This window comes from Strongylocentrotus purpuratus, unplaced genomic scaffold (genome assembly GCF_000002235.5).
Source record: "Strongylocentrotus purpuratus isolate Spur 01 unplaced genomic scaffold, Spur_5.0 spur5_scaffold_2, whole genome shotgun sequence".
NCBI classification, from domain to species: Eukaryota; Metazoa; Echinodermata; class Echinoidea; order Camarodonta; family Strongylocentrotidae; genus Strongylocentrotus; species Strongylocentrotus purpuratus.
In genome coordinates, this window is record NW_022145605.1 from 39,893,982 (window position 1) to 39,903,803 (window position 9,822).

The following is a 9,822-nucleotide window of genomic DNA, read 5'->3' on the forward strand; positions in this document are numbered from 1 at the left end:
TACAGTTCTCGACTCTTAATCCTTGTCTAAATTCAGCCCCCCCCTCCCCCTCCTGCGCGAAGCGCGGAAGCTTTGACGTTTTATTAAATTATTAAAGAAAGAAGACGATTCGTTGTACCGTTCTCGAAAATAATTCTCGTTTGAATTTAGTTCCCCCCTTCCCGTGCGAAGCGCGGAAGCTTTTACGTTTCATTAAATCATTAGATAAAGAAGACGATTCGTTGTACTTTTCTCGACTCCTAATCCTTGTCTAAATTCAGCCCCCCCCCCCTTCCCCTCCTGCACGAAGCGCGGAAGCTTTGACGTTTTATTAAACTATTAAAAAAAAAGACGATTCGTTGTACCGTTCTCGACCCTTTATCCTCGTCTGATTTCAGTTCCCCCCCCCCCCTCCCGCGCGAAGCGCGGAAGCTTTTATTCTTCATTTAATCATTAGAGAAGAAGACGATCCGTTGTACAGTTCTCGACTCTTAATCCTTGTCTAAATTCAGTTCCTCCCCCTCCCCCTCCTGCGCGAAGCGCGGAAGCTTCTACGTTTCATTAAATCATTAGAGAAAGAAGACGATTCGTTGTACCGTTCTCGACCCTTTATCCTCGTCTGATTTAAGTTCCCCCCCCCCTCCCGCCCGAAGCGCGGAAGCTTTTAATCTTCATTTAATCATTAGAGAAGAAGACGATTCGTTGTACAGTTCTCGACTCTTAATCCTTGTCTAAATTCAGTTCCTCCCCCCTCCCCCTCCTGCGCGAAGCGCGGAAGCTTCTACGTTTCATTAAATCATTAGAGAAAGAAGACGATTTGTTGTACAGTTCTCGACTCTAAATCCTCGTCTGAATTCAGTTCCCCCCCCCCCTCCCGTGCGAAGCGCGGAAGCTTTTAATCTTCATTTAATCATTAGAGAAGAAGACGATTCGTTGTACAGTTCTCGACTCTTAATCCTTGTCTAAATTCAGTTCCTCCCCCTCCCCCTCCTGCGCGAAGCGCGGAAGCTTCTACGTTTCATTAAATCATTAGAGAAAGAAGACGATTCGTTGTACCGTTCTCGACCCTTTATCCTCGTCTGATTTCAGTTCCCCCCCCCCCCCCTCCCGCCCGAAGCGCGGAAGCTTTTAATCTTCATTTAATCATTAGAGAAGAAGACGATTCGTTGTACAGTTCTCGACTCTTAATCCTTGTCTAAATTCAGTTCCTCCCCCTCCCCCTCCTGCGCGAAGCGCGGAAGCTTCTACGTTTCATTAAATCATTAGAGAAAGAAGACGATTTGTTGTACAGTTCTCGACTCTAAATCCTCGTCTGAATTCAGTTCCCCCCCCCCCTCCCGTGCGAAGCGCGGAAGCTTTTACGTTTCATTTAATCATTAGAGAAGAAGACGATTCATTGTACAGTTCTCGACTCTTAATCCTTGTCTAAATTCAGTTCCTCCCCCTCCCCCTCCTGCGCGAAGCGCGGAAGCTTTGACGTTTTATTAAACTATTAAAGAAAGAAGACGATTCGTTGTACCGTTCTCGACTTTTAATCCTTGTCTAAATTCAGTTCCTCCCCCTCCCCCTCCTGCGCGAAGCGCGGAAGCTTCTACGTTTCATTAAATCATTAGAGAAAGAAGACGATTTGTTGTACAGTTCTTGACTCTTAATCCTCGTCTGAATTCAGTTCCCCCCCCCCTCCCGTGTGAAGCGCGGAAGCTTTTACGTTTCATTTAATCATTAGAGAAGAAGAAGATTCATTGTACCGTTCTCGAAAATAATCCTCATCGGAATTTAGTTCCCCCTCCATCCCGCGCAAAACGCATAAGCTTTTACGTTTCATCAAATAATTAACGATTGGTATTACCGTTCTCGCCTCTGAATCCTCGTCTCAATTCAGTCCCCCCCCCCCCCCCTCCTCCCCTCCTGCGCGAGGCTTTGACGTTTTATTATTAGAGAAAGAAAACGATGCGTTGTACCGTTCTCTATACTCTTTAATCCTTGTCTGAATTTCAAAGAGGTGGGGTCGAGGCGGCGGAGCCGGCCCCGGAAGCTCAGGGGTTTTAGGCGTTTAATTAAGGTCAGATGAGCATATTTTTGTGTATGCCTTATTATTTTGTGACACTGGCAAGTCACTATTTGGCGTGGGATTCAGGGGGCGGAGCCCCAAAAAATCAGGGGTTTTAGGCATTAAATTACCGTCAGATGATCATCTAAGGGCCCGCCGTAGGGCCCTAGATGGAATCCAGGGGGCAAAGCCCCCGGAAGCTTAGGGGTTTTAGGCATTTAATCACGGTCAGATGAGCATATTTTAATGCCTCGAGGCTCTCGATCCCCGCCGTACCTCGGGCCCTGACATGTAGGAATCTCAAGAATCATATTTTTTGCCTGGTTGTAAATTTAGGAATTTTTTTATTTTCCAACAAACACATACAAACGTATAATTTACTAAAAAGTGAGGAAACATTTCGGAAATTATGTCATTTCAGCATTATTTGTAATACACCGTTGTGGAATCAGAAATAAACCACGTTTGAATTTGATTTCCCCCAAGCCCCCCCCCCCCTCTATCAGTACGCCAGTATCTCCTCTTTTCCTTTTTTTTCTTTCCCTTTCCTTCCTTCTCTCTTATTTTGTTTTGATGGAGGGGGGGGGGGGGGGGGGGGGGTTAACAGCCTGGGAGGCAAGGCCCTTTCGGCCCCCCCGATCTCCTTCTTCCCCCTTTACTTTTCTTCTTCCTCTTCTTTCTTTCCCTTTTTCTCCTTTTTCCCTTTCTCCCTTCTTTTCCTTCTTCTCTCTTTTTTTTTTTTTTTTTTTTTGCGGGGGGGGGGGGCCAAGGCCCGCTCGGCCCCCCCCCCCCTGGATCCGCGTCTGCTTGTACAGTTAAAGACTTTGTTCATTTTAGAGTATTCTCTGCCCAAGTGGTTGAGGTTTTTCGTGAGTACCTGTTGTTTGACCTCATGAAGAAAATACTTCCGCTTGTGTAGCATAGACGACATCCTCGTTGATGATAGCCTCATTTTCAAGAATCCTTTTCCAGCCTTCGATTCGAATCGCTTTACAGTTTTGTATACCCGGCCTTTAATCTGCACATGCGTAGATAGTATATCTGAATTGGCGTTTCCCGCCATTTTAATAGCTATGTACCGAAACGTAGTGTATTTCTGAACAATATGTTGCGAATTTGAAATTTAAATAGGAATTGATTTATAACTGATTATTGATTAAATTATCATGTCTTTCTAAAGTATTTTATTCAAATCTAAAGCTGTTAAGAATAAGATGATATTTGTCATGATGAGTAAAGCTACATCGCAGTTGAGTCATGTACATTATCGTGCTTCTGTATAATGAAGATACAGGTCTGTTGCGTGTTTTAGCGGATATGAACGAGGCAGAAACCGTAACTTTTGGACTTTCGACGCCCTTGATTTTTTATTTCACATTTCTCATGCTGGCTCTCCTTCTGCGCTTTATCGTCCTTTGGATTAGAGGACTAAAGAAAAAAGAGGTGAGCGAAATATTTAAACTAACGATTTGATTTGACAACTTAATTGATTGAATCTTGGCAAAGACAGCTAAACAGTATTGTTTTTCCTGATTCATGTCGATTTTGCCTCTGCCTAAGTTTTGAAGAAAAAATAAATAAAAGTCAATCAAAACTTTCGTTAAATGGTTTTTATATGAATAGCAAGTACTCACACATACTGTATTTCTTCAAAACTTAAGCAGAGGCAAAATCGACATGAATCAGAAAACATCTTATTATTCAACTCCTGAACATCGTTCATTCCAACTTAGGTAAAGGCGATTTAACACGCATGATTGCGACCACTTTCGAAATATTAGCTTAAGGGAAGTTCAATAGCTCCCTCTATCACCGTTTGAAACATGCGAACATTACAATGACGTTTTACATAATCCGATCGTGATTTCTATGGCATATTAACAATGGGGTGCTGAATTGCTCTAAAGTTGATGTTTCTAATGTAGTTGCGACCATTTTAGTTTTATATTTATTATACGTTGTTAGCGCTCAGCCATCCATAATCACACTTTGATGAGCAGCCTATTCAATTCACAAAGAATATAACTATTATCAAATGTAATAGTGTTGGAGTATCGATTTCACTTGGTTTTTGTAAGATTGAATGTTAGTATACTTTTTATTTTTTACGTGCACTGTCTTGACAAATAAAATCTAGCTCTCTTTCGATCTCTCTCTCTCTCTCTCTCTCTCTCTCTCTCTCTCTCAATCCTTCTTCTACCTCCCTACCAAAGGTGGAACCAGACCAAGAACGCCCTCAGCGGATGTATGAACTTGTAAGAATCTCATATTGATGACTGCAGAATCACACCAACGACGGAAAAAAAAAAGCCGTAACATTTGAAATTACATGAGTGAAAGGCATGTCAATTGAGATACCACTCTCCTTGTATATAACGAATAAATTGTCTTTTCTTTCATCCCTTCTCTTTATCTCTCTTTTTTTTTTCTCTCTCTCTCTCTCTCTTTCTTTCCACTCACTCTTTCTCTCTCTTTGCTCTCATCTCTCCCCTTCTTTCCTTCTCTCTTGCGCTTTAAATCCTTTTCTCGCTCCTGTTAGTCATGATCTATACCGTCAAATTTAGCGATGTAGTCGCAGCTTTTGTAAAGTTCTCGGCAACATTATCAATACTGTATAACAGAGCATTGTAAAGAAAATCTTTAAATCTGTTCGTAAAAAGATTAGAAAACCATGGATTACATTTGACTTGTATAAAAAGATAAGGTTTCAAAATAAAATAAATGGAAGGTATTGTCATTCACGTACAGAAAATAACAAGAGGAAACACGTTCAAATACGAAATAACACTAATACGTTATTAAAACTTGCCCACAAAAACTACTACAAGATGAAATTTTATGCAATAAAGGGAAATATGAAGATAAAAACATGGTAATTAATCAATGGTATCCTGGGTAAATTTCACAATGCTTTACCTAATTTCACGAATGTAAATGGGAAACAACTATCTAATTCTAAAGATATTGCCAGTCATTTTAACTTTTTTTGTTGTAAATGTTGGTCTGTCTTTGAAAAAGATCCTTATTCTTAAGCAATACTGACAACTTTGCAAAATTTTGGCCAAAGCAAAATTCCAATTCTGTATATTTTAAAGCTGTATCTGAAAATTAAATTATTGATGTAGTGAATAAATTAAATTGTACAAACAGTTGTGGTCTTGATGAATTCAATCCTGATGTCATAAAGAATGTAATACACTATATTTCAACTTATCGATTTCTAGTGGAGTCGTTCCCTCTAGATTAAAAATTGCAAAAGTTGTATCTGTTCATAAATTCATATATTCATAAGGTTGATAATTATAGGCCTATATATCTATACTTCCTTACTTTTCAACAATCCTAGAAAGGCTCGTCTATAATCGTACAAATTATAGTTATTTATGCACAAATTCTATGTTGGATGAAAGTAAGTACGGTTTTGTAAAGCATGTGTCGATATTGGCTTTTTTTTTATCTTCAAGATTATTTAATAAACAAATTACATGCTATTGGTGTCTTCTTAGATTTAAGCAAGGCATTTGATACAATTGATTTTTCTATATTATCTAAACTTGCCTGTTATAGGATAAGAGGTTTACCACTCATCTTGTTCAAAAGTTATTTACATAATAGAACTCAATGTGTATCATATTATGGTGTTTTTTCTGATTATTCGGAAGTCTCATGTGTTGTACCCCAGGGGTCAATCCTAGGGCCCCTACTGTTTTTAATTTATATTAATGACCTCCCATATTGTTCAGATGAATTGAAATTCATTCTTTTTGCTGATGAAACCAATATTCTCTACACTTGAAATGATATTGTTTTTTTTTATATAGCACTTTAATATTGATATGCGTAAAGTATCGAATTGGTTCAAATGCAATAGATTAATCTTGAATGCTAGAAAGTCAAATTTTATATATTTTGATTCCAAATATAAACCGATTCTATAGAGCTCCTCAATTCATATCAAATCAAAATGGATGATAATATTCTTAATCGTGTTGCTCATACCAAGTTCTTGGGTATTTTTATTGACGAAAACTTATCCTGGAAAACACATATATCCCTTATTAATAAGATAATGTCTAGGAATACTGGCGTCATCAGCAAACTCCGCCATACTGTGCCTCAATCTGTTCTCCTTATGTTATACAATACACTTATATTTCCGTTTCTTAGTTATTGCAACATTGTTTGGGCAAATAATTACCCAACCATACTGCATTGTTTATATATTCTAAAAAAAAAAGAGGGTTGCAGTCTCATTCAAGACCAATTTTTAAACAACTTAACATATTAAATGTTTACCAGTTAAATTAATATTTGTGTGCAATATTTTTATTTAGGAATGATATCTCTGCTTCCTAAAAACGTATCCAATATGTTAATAACAAACAGTACAATACATAACTATAATACTAGAAATAAGAAGAAATATCATCGATGGTGTGTTAATACAAATTTTGCATCATATTCTTGCAGACATCATGCACCTGAAATTTGGAGCTTGCTTCCAACTAATATAAATTCCATCTCATCTTACAACAGTTTTAAACTTATCTCAAAAGTTTCTTGATTGCGCATGACTCACACTGAATGTATTTAGCCAGCTTGTTATCGCCCTTTCTCTCTCTCTCTCTCTCTCTCTCTCTCTCTCTCTCTCTCCTTTCTTCTTTTCCCCCTCACATTTAGCCTTTGACATCTTCTGACTTTTGCATCATATCATAATGCATTTCGTGTACTTGGTTTTTGCCGGTTCAGTGTTATGCAATTTCTGAATGAAACTATCCAAAACTTTAATTGCTACTTGTTTTCTTACTATATTTATTATATCTATTTAGATAGGAAGCTGTCAAGTCAAAACCTTTTCTTCTTATTTTCCTTTCTTTTTTTTACAGCTGTGCCTTATTCTGTTTTGTATTAATTAATTTCACATGTATATGTTGTCCCAATTTATGTATTATATTTTACATGAAATTGCATGTTTTTAACTTGTAAAAATGTTTTTAAAGATGGAATTTAATAAACTGAACTGAACTGAACATATCGTTTTTTTTTATATCTTTCTATTATGCTCTATTTTGTGTTACTATGTAATAATGCAGTGTAATTATTGTTTTCTTTGATGAAATAGGTATAGAGGTTTTTAACAGAACATCATCGCAGATCACTTCTCAATGAGCCCTGCATTAAATGTATAATTATCTGAAGGGATTAAATGGTATACAAAATAAATATATGAAAAACTTGATGAATAATTCAATATGTAAAAGAGTAAATAAATGAATAATTAAATAAAAAAGGTAAGTATTTTCTGTTTAACCCCAGTATCAACTGAAGCATCAACAACCATGGACACCTCAATGGAAGAATTACAGGTTAGAAACGGGTCACGTGATTGCATAGTTTAAGATATTGTCCTCAAGTTATGTAGAATGGTTGATCAAGTAGGTATTGTTAGGTAATGAAAACATGAAATGACAATTTATTGACTTAATCTTTTTCTAACCACTGACAATGAGAAGCTCTGCACGCAAGTACGAGTAAACAATACTTTGCATGCGGCATCAAAAATCAGGAGAGCAATTTGAATACATTTTAGGCATGTGTGGACTATTGGGGAGGCATTTCAAGAACAGTTTTTCACAAGGGAAATCCATTTTAAAAAATGGGAAAGCGCAAAAATAATTGTGTGCTTTCACAAAAGTCACCCTTCTTTTTGTGAGGTGGTCGAGATCTCGAGATCAATGACAGACAGACGGATCCTGTGAGAGGGACAAGCAAAAGGTATGTTTATTAGTAGTAATCAGTAACTGACACATTACATATCACTTAATAATGCTGATTCTCATGGCGATCATGCATTCCCGAAAACATGTCATTTTATCAAATATAAAACGAATACATTTGCCTTTTAAAAAATTGTTGCCACAGTACAATGTAGCTGAAACTCTCAACTTTAACACAGGTAAATACCTATGCCAAATACTTGAGCAAATACGTAGCAGTCAATATTAAACTCATATAGAGCAACACATTCACAAATATGGATAAACAAACACACCCCGCTAGGTTTAATAACCTTATCATGTGACCTCTATATCACTACTTAATTTTTGTTCAATAAAATATACATTTAACTTGTACATTATATTATTGGGACAATGCAAATATTCTAATAACATAAACTTCAATAGGGCTATCCTGGTTTCCCTTTTTCAAAGTAAGCACATAGTAAAGAATGAATAATGAAACTAACAATGGAATAATAATGGAATAAAGACAAAATATCACTGCTTTAAATTATTGTACATTATGTAAATACTTGTAAACGGGTAATTTTCAATAAACCAGTTTAGTGCTTTTCATGACCCCGCCACTATTATTCATATGTATATGTTTATTGTGACTGTCTGTGAGGCGAAACGCTGAATAATTACAACGACTCAGGTTTTTACGGGAATGTCAGTTTATTTTAGAGTCATAACCATCAAAGGGAAATGCAACTCTGTCTTTGACGAACGAATCTTTATCTTTACTCCTTTCACTGCTTTATTCCGTTCTTCTTCCCTTCATTCCGTGAAAACTGTACATGATAAAGCATAACAGGAATGCATAATAAGTATGTGTTCATGAATATAAGTTCCACAATATTAAAGCAGATATAGCATTCTACTAAATCAAAGACATTATCTGAATTATAACTCCTTTTCATGTTTGCTTGTAAATCTTATATAAGTCAGACACTGTCTTGACAAATCTATCTGAACTTTATGTAGAATGTCACAGCTAACACACAATTAAACTTATATCATCTCTAGCATGTCTAAACCAGATTTAACACGGTTTCAACTAAAAATGTGACCATATTTAACGAGCTTGAATGACTTTATCATAGTCAAGGAATACAATAACAAAGTCATGACCTTGACCTGTCATTCACACAAGTATGCTCACATTCCTCATCCCTTTTCATCATAGAATGTCTTATTCTGCATCATACATTTTACTTGACTATACTTCTTTCAACTTTAAGTAAAACTAAACATCAATTATAGATGTAATGACATATTAAATGTGCAATAGATATCTCTAGTCTATCCTATGTGTGGGTACACAGTATACACATGTTATACATTTGCCATACAAATTACTGTGCTACTGTGTAAGTTTCATACAATGTAAACATCTTAAAAACTACCTTTTTGACATTCATTTTCATAATGCTCAAATATGTGGTTTAACTAACCTCTGTGCCTCCATAATACTGTAGAAACAGCTCTCAGGAACAAAGGATGCTCCAGAAAACCACAGATTTTCCTCACAAAACAGAAATCATGTTGCAAACATGATCATTTCAAATCAGCCAACAACAGGTGGCGCCAAACAAGTTTCTGACCTTCAAACTAGAAAAACTTTAAATAAGAACTGTCAAAATAATCTTTGACCAAACGCCCTCTGTTGTTCTATTATTGCAATGTCAAGCTAAATCAATAAATACTAAATAAAATGACTTTAACTGACAAATACAAGATTACAACTTTCACATTTATTGATTTGTAAATTGGAAATAAAATTGAATTTAAAAAAATCACAGTATCCCAAAACCAGAAACATTGATAAATCCTGGAAACTATAAATCTTTTTATATCTGCATCAAATACAACTTTCACCAACCACTCCAATCCAAATATTTATCTTCCATGCTTTTCTTACTTCCAAACAAACTCCAATAATCTCCTGGTCTAACCCTAAACACGAGCTCTTACTCCTATTATTCCATATCAATTTAACATGTAAAAATA

The 9,822-nt window shown here is 36.4% G+C and overlaps 2 long non-coding RNA genes across 2 annotated transcripts; one reads left to right on the forward strand and one right to left on the reverse strand.

The window, feature by feature from the left end:
• Window positions 1–3,229: 3,229 nt before the first annotated feature.
• On the forward strand, window positions 3,230–4,327 carry LOC115926871. Its single transcript, XR_004065320.1, has 2 exons — window positions 3,230–3,472; window positions 4,243–4,327. It is a non-coding gene; the product is annotated as an uncharacterized LOC115926871 (long non-coding RNA).
• Window positions 4,328–8,468: 4,141 nt separating this feature from the next.
• On the reverse strand, window positions 8,469–9,551 carry LOC115926872. Its single transcript, XR_004065321.1, has 2 exons — window positions 9,267–9,551; window positions 8,469–8,603 (listed from the first exon to the last, which is right to left on the reverse strand). It is a non-coding gene; the product is annotated as an uncharacterized LOC115926872 (long non-coding RNA).
• Between the last annotated feature and the right edge of the window lie 271 nt (window positions 9,552–9,822).